The following is a 14,576-nucleotide window of genomic DNA, read 5'->3' on the forward strand; positions in this document are numbered from 1 at the left end:
TTTCTTTGATCTTCTGTATAATTTTCTTGGTTTTTATTTAATTTAGCTCTGCTCTGACCTCAGTTGTTTCTTTTCTCCTGCTGGCTTTGGGCTTGGTCTTGGTTTTCTCTTCCTTTTCTAGTTTCTTGATGTGTGTCATTAGATTGTTAATTTGTAATTGTCTGTCTTTTTGTTATAGGAATTTGAGGCTATTAATTTTCCCCTTAGGACTGCTTTTGCTGTATCCCATAGATTTTAATAGCTTGTGTCCTCTTTTCATTCAGTTTGAAGAATCTTTTAATTTCCTTCTTAATTTCATCATTAAATCAGTAATCATTGAGCAGCAGGATGTTTAATTTCCATGACTTTGTGTAGAATTGGGTGTTTCTCTTCAAGTTAATTTTTAGTTTTATTCTCCTCTGGTCTAAGAAAATAAATGGGATGATTTTAATTTTTTTTAATTTGTTGAGCCATGTTTTGTGGTCTAAAATATGATCAGTCTTGGAGAATGTTCCATGACTTTGTGTAGAATTGGGTGTTTCTCTTCAAGTTAATTTTTAGTTTTATTCTCCTCTGGTCTAAGAAGATAAATGGGATGATTTTAATTTTTTTTAATTTGTTGAGCCATGTTTTGTGGTCTAAAATATGATCAGTCTTGGAGAATGTTCTATGTACTGATTAGTAAAATGCATATTTGGTAGTTTTTTTGATAAAATGTTCTGTAAATGTCTGTTAGGCCCAATTGTTCTGTTCTCCCTGTAAGTCCAGTGTTTATTTATTTATTTTCTGCTTGGATGAACTGTCCAATTCTGGCTGTAGGGTGTTTAAGTCCCTGGCAATTATAATGTTGCTGTTTATCTCTCTACTTAGGTCTAGTAGGGTTTGCTCTATGAATCTGGGTGCTCATATATTAGGTGCATCAACATTAATGATTATTATGTATTCTTGTTGAATAGCTCCTTTCACCATTATACAATAATTATCTTTGTCTTTCATTACTCTTTTCTTGATTTAAAGTCAATTTTATCTGATATGAGAATGACTATACCTGCTTTCTTTTGGTTTCCATTTGCATGGAATCTTTTTTCCCATCCTTTGACTTGAGTCTGTAAGAGTCCTTATGGGTTAGATGTATTTCCTGGAGACAGCAGATACTTGGCTCATATTTTTTTAGCCAGCCAGCCTATGTCTCTTGAGTGAGAAATTCAAACTGTTTACATTGACTGACAGAATTTATATGTGAGATGCTATTATGTTTATCCTGTTGGTTAGTACCTTATTGCTTTGTTTTTACCTCTTGTATTATTGCTTTATTTGAGCTCTGAGCTTTAGATTTTGGGTGGTTTTACACTGGAATATGACCATTGTTTTGTCCATGTATAATGCAATTCTGTATTATACCTAGTTCTTTAAATATTTAGTACAATTCCCCCAGTGAAACCATTTGGACCCAGACATTTCCTCTTACGGAGCTTTTTAATTATGAATTCAACATCTTCAATAGTTAAATGGCTATTAAGATGGCTATTTCATCTTGGTTAAGATTTGGTAATTTGTGGTTTTTGAAGAATTGATCCATTTCTTCTAAGTTGTTGAATTTATACTTTTATCACTTAGGTGATTTCTCTATTGTTTTTCTGTTTTCTGTTGTTTTTCTCTTTATTGATTTCTCATTGGATTCCATTAAGGTTAGAGAATGCACTCTATATGATGTAAACTCTTTTAAATTTGTTGAGGTTTGTTTTATGGCCATTGATATAGTCAATTTTTGCATTAATATATGATCTATGGGAGTTTATTAGTCAATTAAAGTTTCTATAACAAAATACCATACACTGAGTGGCTTAAATAACAGACATTTGTTTCACACATTTCTGGAGACTAAGAAGTTTAAGATCAAGATGCCAGCATACTCGGCCCTTGATGAATGGCCAAAGGTGTTGTATGTATTGCAAATTGCTAACTTTTCCCTTTAACCTCATGTGGCAGAGAGAGAAGTAGAGAGTGAGAGGATAAAAAGGAAATGAAGGCTCTCTGTGGTCTTTCTTCAAATAAGGCCACTAATCACATGATGAGGACCCCACACTCATGATCGAATTACCCCATCTAAAATACCATCACATTGGGGGATACAGTTTCAATATATGAATTTTAGGGAGGCAAAATTCAGCTGTAAGCATTTCATACCTGGCCCTCCAAAATTCATGTAGTTCTTACATTCAGAATACAAACATTCCATCCCAACAGCCCCAAAAGTCTTAAGTCATTCCAGCATCAACTCTAATGTCTAAGTCCAAAGTCTCATCTAAATACCATCTAAATCACAGATGGGTGACACTGAAGGCAAAATTCATCCTGAGGTAAAATTCCTCTCCAGCTATAAACCTTTAACACCAGACATGTTATGTGCTTCCAAAATACAATAGTGAGGTAGGCATAGGATAGAAATTCCCATTCCCAAAGGAAGAAATAGGAAAGAAGGAAGTGGTATGGATCCCAAGGGTGTCTAAGACCTAGCACAGCAAATTCCATTATGCCTTAAGTCTCTAGGTTAGTACTTTTTAATTTCATGCTCTGCTGTCTGGAATATCTGGGATGGCAACAGCTCTCTCATGGCTCAGTGGAGCAGCTCTGCCCCTTTGGCTAAGTGGGTCTGATCCACACCATAGATCTCTGCATGGATGACAGTCCCACCTTTTGAAAATTGAGATGGAAGCAACCTTCCTCCTGCTCCCCACAGGCCTGGGCACTTTAGACCTATGTTGCAAGTGCCAGTTCTGATAATCTCAGAATTGCTTTTGTGGTCCTTCTTCCCTTTTCTTGGAAAGTAGTGCATACTCATTTGAAGTCAAATAACTCCATGGTCCATCTTGTAGAATCCAAGAAGTATGACAGCCTTCCTTCATTCTATCTCACTTTCCCTATCTCTTTCAGCTCAAACTGGCTGTATCTTTGTTGGTATAATGGCATCTCTATTCTCAGCTGTTGTTGAAATGGCTGATTGAGTTCATGAGTTGCATCCATGAGCTCTTTATGAAATGGGTACTAGCCACACTCTTTCTGTTCTTTTTAGAACAAGTTTTCTCATTATTTTGCAATATGGATAGGCTAAAAATTTTCTAAATCTTTAAATTATGGTACCATTTTTGCTAGCATTTTGTCTTCAATTATCCATCTCCCATTGCGTTTTACTATAAGCAGGGAAGAGGAACCAAGACACAAGTTCAGCAATGTGATTAGAAATCTTCTTTGCTGAATATATAATTTCATACCCCCCAAATTTTACCTTCCACAAAATAGTACAATATGAATAATTCAGCCAAGCTCTTTGCCCCTTTATAAAAAGGATTGTTTTTCCTGCAGTTTCCAATGTTGTATTCCTCATTTCTATCTGAAACCTCACCAGAATGGCCTTTATCATCCATATTTCTACCACAATGGCTTGAATGTGTCTCCTCCAAAATTCAGGTGTTGCTAATGTGATGGTATTAAGATGCAAAGCCCTTAAGAAATGATTAGGCCATGAGGGCTCTTCCTCATCAACTGGATTAAGGTTCTTACTGAAGAGGCTTCCTACGATGTTTGGCTAGCTTACTTTCCTGCTCTTCTGCCATGTGAGGATGCTACCAGAAAGCCCTCACCAGACACTAAAAATTCTGGTACCTTGATCTTGGACTTCTCAGCCTTCAGAACTGTGAGAAAATAAGTTTCTGTTCTTTATAAATTACTCAGTCTTGGGTATTTTGTTGTAGCAGTACAAATGGAATAATACAGACATTGGTACCTGAGGAGTGGAATGTTGCTATAACAAATACCTAAAAGTGTAAAAGGAACTTTGCAACTGGGTAATGGGTAGAGGCTGGAACAGTTCTAAAGTGAATGCTGGAAAAAGCCTGTATTGCTGTGAACAGAGGATTAAGTGTTATTATGATGGGGGATCAGAAGAAGGAAAGAGCTGTAGAGTAAACCTCATTGTTCTTAGAGATTACTTAAGTGTTCATGATGACGAAGACTATTCTGATGAAGTCTTAGACAGAAATGAAGAATATATTATTGGAAACTGGAGAAAAGGCTGTCTTTGTTACAAAGTGGCAAAGAAGTTGCCTGAATTATCTTCATGTTTGTGTCCTAGCACTTTGTGAAAGATAGAACTTAAGAGAGATAAAATAGGATATTTGGAAAAGAACTCTCTAAACAGCAAAGAGTTGAGGATGTACATGGCTTCCCTAATTGCTTATAGTAATAGACAAGAAGAGGTGCTAGATCACCATTGTTTTTTATGGCTGAGTAGAAATCTATGGTATACATATACCACATTTTATTAATCCACTCATGTATTGTTGGGCACTTCAATTATCCTGAATAGAGCTGGAGCCCATTCTACTAAGTGAAGTATCACAAGAATGGATAAACAAGCACCACATGTACTCACCATCAAATTTGTGTTAACTGATCAACACTTGGGTGCACATGCAGTGATAACATTCATAGGGCGTCGGGTAGATGGGAGGGGGAAGAAGGGGGTATATACACACCTAATGGGTGTGGTGCTCACTGTCTGGGGGATAGACACACTTGAAGCTCTGACTTGAGTGGAGCAAAGGCAATACAGAGAACAATGATTCTAATGATAACAGACATCTGATGAGAAACCACCAAGTCCAGAGAACATGTAGAATAGTATTTTAAAGGGCTGAATAATGTCAAACATCTGATGCACAGATAAACAGAGTCCCAGAAAGAGAAAAAGAGAGTGGGGCAGAAAAAAATATTTGAAAAAAATAATGACAGAAAATGACCCTCATTTGGTGAAAGACAAAGATGTGTAGATTCCAGAAGCTCGGAGGACCCCAAACAGGAGATAAACACATATGCACACATACAAAACCATGCTTAGAAATATCCAACTCAAACTGCTATAAACCAAAAATAAAGAGAAAAATTTAAAGGGAGCCAGAAAAAATGATACATTATATACAGAGAACAATGATTCTAATGATAACAGATGTCTGATGAGAAACCACCAAGTCCAGAGAACATGTAGAATAGTATTTTAAAGTGCTGAAAGAAAAAAAAAAAAAAACCTATCAATTTAGATTCTATTTCCAGCAAAAAGTATCCTTCAAGAATGAAGGCAAAATAAAGATATTTTTTAAATAATGGAAAACTAAGAAAAATTGCCTCTACCAGGCCCACAGTACAAAAAATATTAAAGGAAGATTTTTAGGCTAAAAGGAATGTGCATCAGATAGTAGGTCAAATCTTCAGAACGAACAAATAGCAGCAGGTGATATACCTGATTTCTGACTTTATTATAAAGCAAATTTGCAACTTCTTCAAAGTCACTGCTCATTTCAGAGGAAGATTTTCAAATAATAAATTACATGTTTAAAGACCTAAGTGACCTTAAAAATTATTTTCATTAGTCCCAGACACTCATTATTTTGAGGAGTGCAAAACTTTAATTGGCCTGACCCATTTATGATGTCATTCTATTTCTCCTCTTAATCATTCTCAACTGTTCCCTTGCTCCCATTTCACTGGGCTAAAGAATGAGAAGAAATAAAGTGAATTATATTTTATCAGGTCAGAGTTTGTGCAGGATATATTTTCAAGAAGCACAATACCAAGGATATATGACAAAAAAGATTTATTGCCACAAACATTTCATTGGCATTCATTCAGCATTTATGCTATAAACATTTTTAAGGTATGGTAGAGAGGGGTAAAACTAACTCTCAGGAATACCACCTATCTACTAATCTTGAACTATAATTACAAAAATTAGTCTCTCAGGTCAGAAAGCTGTATCATCTAATAGCATGAGAACCACAATGTTCAGAAAAGTAAGTTTTATTAAAATTGAGTTTAGTTGATAAACTAATAGGTATATCATTATAATCATATGTATACCACGAGAATTTATGAAGTCACTCTTAGTCCTTTGAAGAGTACTTGATTTCTTATGTGTAAATGTATTCAGTTTGGGATAGTTTAACCATCTAAGGATTATGGGGACTTGATAATGAACTGGATAAGGTGGCAGAGGAGAATTAGATTAAAAAAGGGATCAAAGATGACTTATACATATTTGACTTACGCCACTCAGTGAGTGGATGGTATAAGCATTTACTAAGCTAGGAAAGACTAACACAGGAACTGTTTTATTTGGCCATGTTAAATTTGAGGTAACTCAGATTTCTAAGTGAGTATATCAAATATGCATTTATATTTATGAGTTTTGAGCTCAAAGGAAAGACCAGAACTAGGGAAATATAAGGAAATATCAGAAATTAGTTGTTTTTCCCCACAATCAGACAAGTAAAACTTATTAACCTTTGAAAGTATATCCTCTAGGGTCCTCTATCCATATATCTCTGCCACATGGTATAGTACAGTTTTACATGTCTACCTAAGATTGGATCTTGCGCCAGTCACAACCAAACTTGGGTCATCATAGTCACAGTGTCTGATCATAGTAGGTGTGCTATGAAAGCTGGATGAAGCCACGCAGTATATTTACTCTATCACAGGCCTGATTAATGTACATTGTGTCGAAGATGAACTACTTGGCACCTGTAGGTACCCTAAAACACATCCTTACCCCAACCTCTCTCTGAGCATCTACCCACATCAGATAACTACATATTTGTTGATTTTGTATTATGCATGCTTAGAAGTCTTGCTTGAACTTTAAACATGTTCAGCTATGTCTTGCTCTGAAGACACTTCTATTTAAGCTCAAATGAATCATTCTCTAAATCTCAGAAACAAATATGCTGCCAGCTCCATAATAGCTGACTCCAAGTATCACCACAGTCTACAAATTCCAGAAGATTTGCAAACACACATTATATCAAATACTTGAAATTTTCCTCAGTTTGCAAATTTATCATATCACTTAGGAAACTGTGGTTTGAAGTCAGAGTCTTAGCCACATTATTCAGCCCATGAGTTCTCCTATAGTTAGTATTCTTTTGGTTGCAAGTGATAGAAATGCAAAAAATGGTGGGCAAGACTTAATGAAAGGGCTCTGCATGAGACATTTCACATAATCAAAAGGCTTGAAAGGCTTGCTACGGTAACCAAGTTATCTCCAAGCACCTCAGGGACTGGAACCAGGAACTCAGCTGCCACCATGATTTTCTCTCAGACTCTCCCTCTCTCATCTTCCCCACCTATTCTCTGGAATATATGGAATATATATGGAAACATGGCTATGTACTGATCAAGTATTAAATCACCTCTGCTTGATCATCTCAGAAAAGGGAGAGGGCTCACCTATCACCATCTCCAGTGGTTTATTGATCTGTGATTGTCCTAGTTTGGGTAATCTATCCAGTCCTAGACAAATCACTTAGTCAAGGGAATGGAGATGAGAAGTCCTACCAGAATCACAAGGAGTGTGGGGGAAGCTAGAGTGTGCTATTATATGAAAAATGGAAATAGGTATGCTGGACAGATATAAAGAACAGACACATCTCTATGGTTCCAGCATGCTTCATGGCTGAACGTATACAATGTCCAGCACTTAGATCATGAAAAATTGTATTTACCTGGTATTCACTCTCATCCCTCAGGATTCTGTCTTTTCGTTACTCCTTCCTATTTTTCTCTTCCTATTTTCATTCTGGAGAGAAGAAAGTTAATAGTATCTGAGCTTCCCCTCTATCATGTAATGTTTTACAATGGCAATAGATTGAATTATTTTACAACGTGGGCTTTGGAGTCAGACTAATCTAGATTTATATCCTGATTTTTCCAATTACCACCTTGATGACCTCAGGTAAGTTACCTATGTCTTTGTAAAACAGCAATGCCAATCTCTACTTTAAGATAATTGTTAGGATTAAAAGATATAAGAAGGGCTTTTCATAGGATTTAGGACAAAATCAAACCTGTATTTCTATAACCCTAGGCCACAGAATAGTAGAATAAACAACACATACTGCAGAGGCAAATATCAGTTTACAGTTAGCTCCTGGGCACCCCACAGCTCATGACCCTGCCTGGCCAGAAGCAGCCTGAACTGAGTGACAAGGACTGTGAGGTGGGCAGGTGGCCTTCAGTGATGACACAGAAGGGCATACAGCAGAATGGAGCTCTGGTAACTTAGATCCCCATTGAGCTTTTTAAGAACCAAACCTCCTTCCTGCCAAGAAGAGTCACAAGCTGGGCCAGAGCCAGCTGGCTTGTGACAGGGCTTGGGATCTGTGTGAAACAGTGATAACCCAAATATTTTTTTCCAAATGAAATTTTAAAATAGATAAATTTACGAGGTGAATATTTATAGTCTATTAAGGACAAGTGCTACAAAAGATAAGGCTCTTATTCCAAACAACATAGAATGAAGGATTTAGGCTAAAAATTGAGAGTTTTCCAACAGTAAATATTCTTATTCAGGCTTTCCTGACCAAAGACCTTTGTATAAATAGAAGTTCCTGTGGTTTTTGTACTCCCACACCCACCCATGGTTGAAATAATCACTGCCACCATCACTGGAGGACCCTCAGTCAGGAGCTAAGCAAATAGGAATCCACCTGAGAAGTGGCAGGCTGGGTGGGAGGGAGACAGAAGTTTGACTTATGTGATAGTGTAGTAAAATCATAAAATACCCAGATTCTAATTCTCCAACTAATATTCTCAGCCTGTTGGCTTTTACCCCCAGCCTTTTTCCTTCATGACCTCAAGATAACCACAGAAGCTACAGTCATCACATTTTCACACAGCCATGTCCAGAGCCTAGAAGGGGAAGGTGGGGGTTTCCCTCACCTACTAGTCTTCTTGGGTTACCAGAACAAAACACCACAGCCTGGGCAACTTAAACAGCAGATGTTTAGTTTCCCATAGTTCTAAATGCTAGACATTCACGATCACAGTGCCAGCAAATTCAGTTTCTGGTGACCCTTCTCTTCTTCATGTGTAGACAACCACCTTCTTGCTGTGTTCTCACGTGGCCTTTCCTCTGTCATCCTGAAGAGAGAGCAAGCCTGATGTCTCTTCTTTTTCTTATAATCACACCTGCCCTATTGGATTAGGGCCTCACCCTTATGACCTCATTTAACCTTTATTACCTCCTCATGGGCCCTATCTCCAAATATGGTCACATTGGGGGTTAGGGCTTCAATATGTGAGTTTGCACGGGGGACACAATTCAGCCCCTAACACCTTATTCATATTCCTTTTAAAGTGTGAGAAAAATCTTTCCCAGAAGCCCCACCCAACTTCTCCTCCATGAAGCCATTCACGGCAAGGGAAACAAAATCACAATGGCTGTTTCGTTGTCAGAGACAGTGCGGGCCCAGTCTCCCCTTAAGCACTTGAACACCCAAAGAGTGAATGAAATCTGCCTTTATTAGCAAGGAAGAATGAGAAAATGCCTGTGGTAACCAATAGCATTAGCCACAGTGGCTGTCATAAAAAACAACTTGGAACTTTAAGACGTTCTGTGCATTTAAAAGTAAAGTGAGAGAAAGGACAAAGAAAAAAGAACTGAGTGGACAGCTGAAGACCCTTGTCATGCCACAGTGTTGCGCTGCTTCTTTCAGACAAAAATATTAATATTTTCTCCCTCACTATCTGATTTTAACATATGTTTAACATCTATTAAACATTAAATTATATGTTTTATAATTTTATGTTTATATATACTTTAATGTTTTTATATATAATCAAAAGCTTTGACTTGCTTTAATGATACAGTAATTAAAGATTGATTTTTAAAAGAGGCATATTCTCTTTCTCAAAGTCTCTTCCTGTGTTCCATGCCTTCATATATTTATACTAACACAACAAAAGCCATTTCCCTGCATACATTACTGAGAAAAAACTTCACTGACAGAGATATGCATTTGAAGAGAGAGTGAGACAGTAGACAATAGTGAAGAATGCAGCATTATAGGACAAAAAATGTAGACATGCATAAAAGCCATATGTTAGAGCTGAATACATCAAAGATATTAATATTCCAAGGTTTCTGGAACTTAGAGAAAGGAATAGTGGAATATAGAGAGAAATAGAGAAAGGTAACTATGATGCTTTCATAAATTTGCCTAAAATAATTATTAGGCAAAGAGCAGAGAAGTATTTTCTTCTTCCTATACATTCTAATCCACACAGCCCTGTGTTCAAAGAATCAGAACTCAGAACAAATGTGGTTTTATATGTGTTTTTATTTTTAAATAAATCTTATCTCTGATTCCAATTTTTAAGTAAAATATTGAGGTACAATTTCCATACAGTAAAATTCACCCTTTTTAACTCTACAGTTTGGTGAGTTTTGACAAATGTATGGAGCTGTGTAACCACCACCATGATCAAGATATAGAACACTGCCACAACTCAAATTTCTTCATGTCCTTTTGCAGGCAAACTCCTATCTTTAAACACAGTCCTGGAATCAGTGATTTGATTTCTGTCGATGTAGTTTTACCTTTTCCAGGTCATGCAGATTGAATAATAAAATGTGTACCCTCTTTGGTGTGACTACAATGCCTTTGAGATTTGCTATGGACTGAATGTTTGTGTTCCCACAAAGTTCATATGTTAAGCCCTAACCCTCAATTTGATGGTATTTGGAGACGGGGCCTTTGGGAGGTAATTAGGTGATGAAGTGGAGCCTGCATGAATGGGGTAAGTGCCCTTATAATAAGACAGGTACAAGAGGGCTTGCTTCCTCTCTCTTTTCCTGCTCTATTCCACGTAAAAATACAATGAGAAGACAACTGTCTGCAAACCAGAAAGAGGGCTCTAATCAGTCCCCAGATCTGTGGGCACTGTAATCTCATACTTCTAGCCTCCAGAACTGTGAGAAATAATTATTTGTTATTTATGCCGCCCAGTCTATGGTATTTTGTTATAGCAGCCTGAGATGATTAAGACAGTAATTGGTACAAAGAAGTGGATTGTTGCCATGACAAATGCCTAAAAATATGGAAGCAGCTTTGGAAATGGGTGATGGGTAGAGGCTAAAAGAGTTTTGAGGTACATGCTAGCAAAAGCCAATATTCCTATGAAGGGAATTTTAAAAGCAATTCTGGTCAGGGCTCAGGAAAAAATGAGAAGAGATACAGAGAAAGCTTCTGTCTCCGTGGAGAATATGGATAATAATCATGTACAGAATGTTGATTGAAATGTTGTTGGTAAAGCCCATTCTGATGAGATCTCAGACAGAAATAAGGAATATATTATTGAAAATCTGATGAAAGGCAATCCTTGCTATAAAGTGGCTAAGAACTTGTCTGAGTTGTGTTTGTGTTCTAGTGTTCTGTGGAAGGTAGAACTTGTGAAGGACGAAATTAGATATTTAGTTGAGGAGATATCTAATTAAAGTGTCAAAGGAGCACCTTGGTTTCTCCTGATTGCATATAGTAAAATCCAAGAAGGAAGAAAAGAATTGAAGGTGGACTTGTTAGACAAAAAGAAACTAAGATTTAAAGATTTGGAAAATTCTCAGCTTGTCCATATTATAAAAAATGAGAAAGTATGTTTAGAGGAGAACACTAAGGGTATGGGGGACAAACCTTTGATAGGGAGGTTAACGTGGGAGTGAACCGTAGACTTGATCAGCCACCCTATAAGAATCCAGGGATACAGATGATATTATGATATAAATATTGCTAGATGGGACTAAAAGAAACACAAAATGGAATGGAGTAAAGACAGATTGTGAATGTATGCTATCTTTCAAGAAAAGGAAAGAAGGACTCCAAAGGTGATTCAAAGATCATCAGGGCCTCACCACCTAGGTGCCAAGAGGACAGACAGCCTCCATCAGAAGCCATGAGGTTGGTGCCACCCAACAGAACCCTGGGCCCAGCAGAGTTATAGCCTGGACAAGACCACCACAAAATTGCCCCACTGAGCAAAGGGAGTGACATTGCCATGCCACCCCAGTGGGCCCAGAAGGCAGAGAAGTGAGCCAAAGATGATGATTCTAGAGCTTTAAGACTTCAAGGGATTTGATTTGCTAGGTTTTGGACTTTCTTAGGCCCATTACCACTTTCTTCTCTCATATTTCTCCTTTTTGGAATGGCAATGTCTACGCTCTGCCTGTCTCACTATTATATTTCAGAATCTTGCTACTTGTTTCACAGGCTCACAGCTGGAAGAGAATTTTGTGTCAGGATAAATTTTATCTTGAATCTTACCCATGTCTGATTTAGATGAGACTTAGAACTTTAGACTTTAGAGTTGATTCTGGAATGAGTTAAGACTTCTGACACTGTTCGGATGGAATGTTTGTATTTTATATGTGAGAAATGCATGAATTATGGGGGGCTAGGGTTGGAGTACCATGGATTAAAGAGTGTCCCTCCAAAATTTTGAAGCCAATGTGATAGTATTGGGAGGTGGGACCTTTCAGAGATAATTAGATTATGAGAATGGAGCTCTCATAATGGCTTTAGTGACCTTATAAGAAAAGACACCTGAGACCTTGCTTCCCCTCTTGCCCTCCCTCCTTCCCTCCCTCTCTCTCTCTCTCTCTCTCTCTCTCTGTCTCCTCTCTACCATGTGAGTATACAAGAAGAAGACAGCCCTATGCAAACCAGGAAGAGTGTCCTTAATGGACAGCAGATGTGCCAATGCCTTGATCTCAGACTCCTAGCCTCCAGAACTATGAGAAATAAACTGCCAAGTTGTTTTACAGAATGGCTTTATCATTTTGCATTCTCATAGGCAGTATGTAAAAGTTCCCAGTTGCTCCATGTCATTGTCAACACTTGATATTTTCTGTCTTTTCAATTTTAATTATTCTAGTAGGCCTGTAGTGGTATCTCCTTATGGTTTTAATTTACATTTCCTAATGTCTAATAATGTTATACAGGCCTTTTATTAGCTTGAAAAGAATGTCATGGATTCTACAGAATCTAAAAGAGAGAAAAGGAAGGAAAGCAGAAAGAGAAGGGAGAGAGGGAGGGATAGAGGAAGGAAGAAAGGAAGGAAGAAAGGAAGGATAGAAGGAAAAAGGATTGGATTTTTGTATTAATATTACAACCAAATCGTAAGTTTGGAGTAAATGTTAAAAGCCTGAGCAAGAATGTAAATTGTGCATTTTTTACTTCATGGAAGTCAAATACAATAGTGAGGGCAAGTAAGGAGGGAAGCCCAGTGAGGGAAAAAAAAAACAGTTGGAACCAACATGTGTGCTATTAGTAAAATATTTCACATGTACATAAAAATCAAGAATATGCCAAAATAAAGTGAAGAAAATAAAAGTATGTACTGAATGTAATTGGCATCAATTTTGCCAGCGTGGCACTTAGAATACTGCTTAGAATATGTTTTGACAAATATCTGGAGGTCAAAACAAACTGTTTAAAAATTGACATCCTGGATCAGGACATCATCATAGAGAAATTAAGCTGCAAGCCAGGAGTAGGGAGAAGCAAGAGTGGCTCCATGCTGACATGAGGTACGTTTGTAAGAATCTTTTATTCCTGATTTATATCTTCTCTTGTGCCTTGATAAAAATGTCTAACACATAAAAGGACTCCATAAATGCATGAAGGAGAATTTGTTGACAATTTAAGTCTTCTAGTTAGGTTTAAGTGGACCGAGGGAATTCCACACCATTCACCAATACTGTATTGATGTTGAATATGCTGAAATATGGGTAGTCAATAAGATATTGACTAGATAATATTTCAATATTTCTGTGAATACATCAAGTTAATAATTTTTAAAAGTAGATATTGGATATTTATTTTGTGATTAGCACTATATCCTAAATTCTAAATATATATGTATATCTTATATATAAGACACATTTTTGTATATTTAATATATATATAATATATAAAAACACATGCGTAGCCTTTACCCACAAAATATTTATAATTTAATTGAGATAAAAAGTATAAGCATTATCATGTCTGATGGATCCAGGATATAGCTGCTTTGAGTAACTGAAAGAAAAATGAAAGTAATATGCCTTTCAAAGTATCAATAGATTTTACTGATGTCCCAGTACCCACTGGCATTATGATGACAGGTCATAATCTTTCTCAAGACTATCTTGAAGAAATTGTCACAAAGATTTTATTGATTAAATTCTGCCCCTTAATGTATTACCTTCTACCAATTCTACCTCTCCTTTCAGTATAAAAATCTATATTGCATTGTGGATAACTAGCAAGACTTTTGACATTTTTCTTTTTTTTCCCAGAGAGGATGGGGTCTCCTACCTTGTTCTTTTACTTTGCATATTCAGTTCATCAACCAATCAGTCGTAATCTCCTTAAAGTTTCTGTGTTGTCCTTTTCAAAGTCTGCAACCATATGTTAAAAATTCTGAGATATGCAGTTTTTATGTAGCAGGCTGGGAAAGATAAAGGCTCTTTCAAGAGAGTCATTAGCATTGAAGAAGACAGTTAAATACAGAAAGGTATATTCTAAAACATTTAGCCAGGAAATCAAAAGAAAAAAGAAGCTAATTACACAAAATTGCTGAAGAGGAATGTATTCGCACAATAATTCTGGGAAGGGTAATACAGTATTTGAAACTGACTCCAGTGTACCAATGGACATGAATTTGAGGCTATTTCTCCTAAGTTCCCATCTGAGGAAAAAAAATGTTTGGAGGGTGAAAGAGTTGTG

The 14,576-nt window shown here is 36.9% G+C and overlaps 1 protein-coding gene across 1 annotated transcript in view; it reads left to right on the plus strand.

Moving 5' to 3' along the window:
• EPHA6 (EPH receptor A6) overlaps positions 1–14,576 on the plus strand; it is a 1,195,443-nt gene that overhangs the window by 670,511 nt on the left and 510,356 nt on the right. The gene's annotated exons all lie outside the window — the stretch shown is intronic.

Source organism: Propithecus coquereli, unplaced genomic scaffold (genome assembly GCF_000956105.1).
Source record: "Propithecus coquereli isolate 6110/MARCELLA unplaced genomic scaffold, Pcoq_1.0 Scaffold40, whole genome shotgun sequence".
Taxonomy (NCBI): Eukaryota; Metazoa; Chordata; class Mammalia; order Primates; family Indriidae; genus Propithecus; species Propithecus coquereli.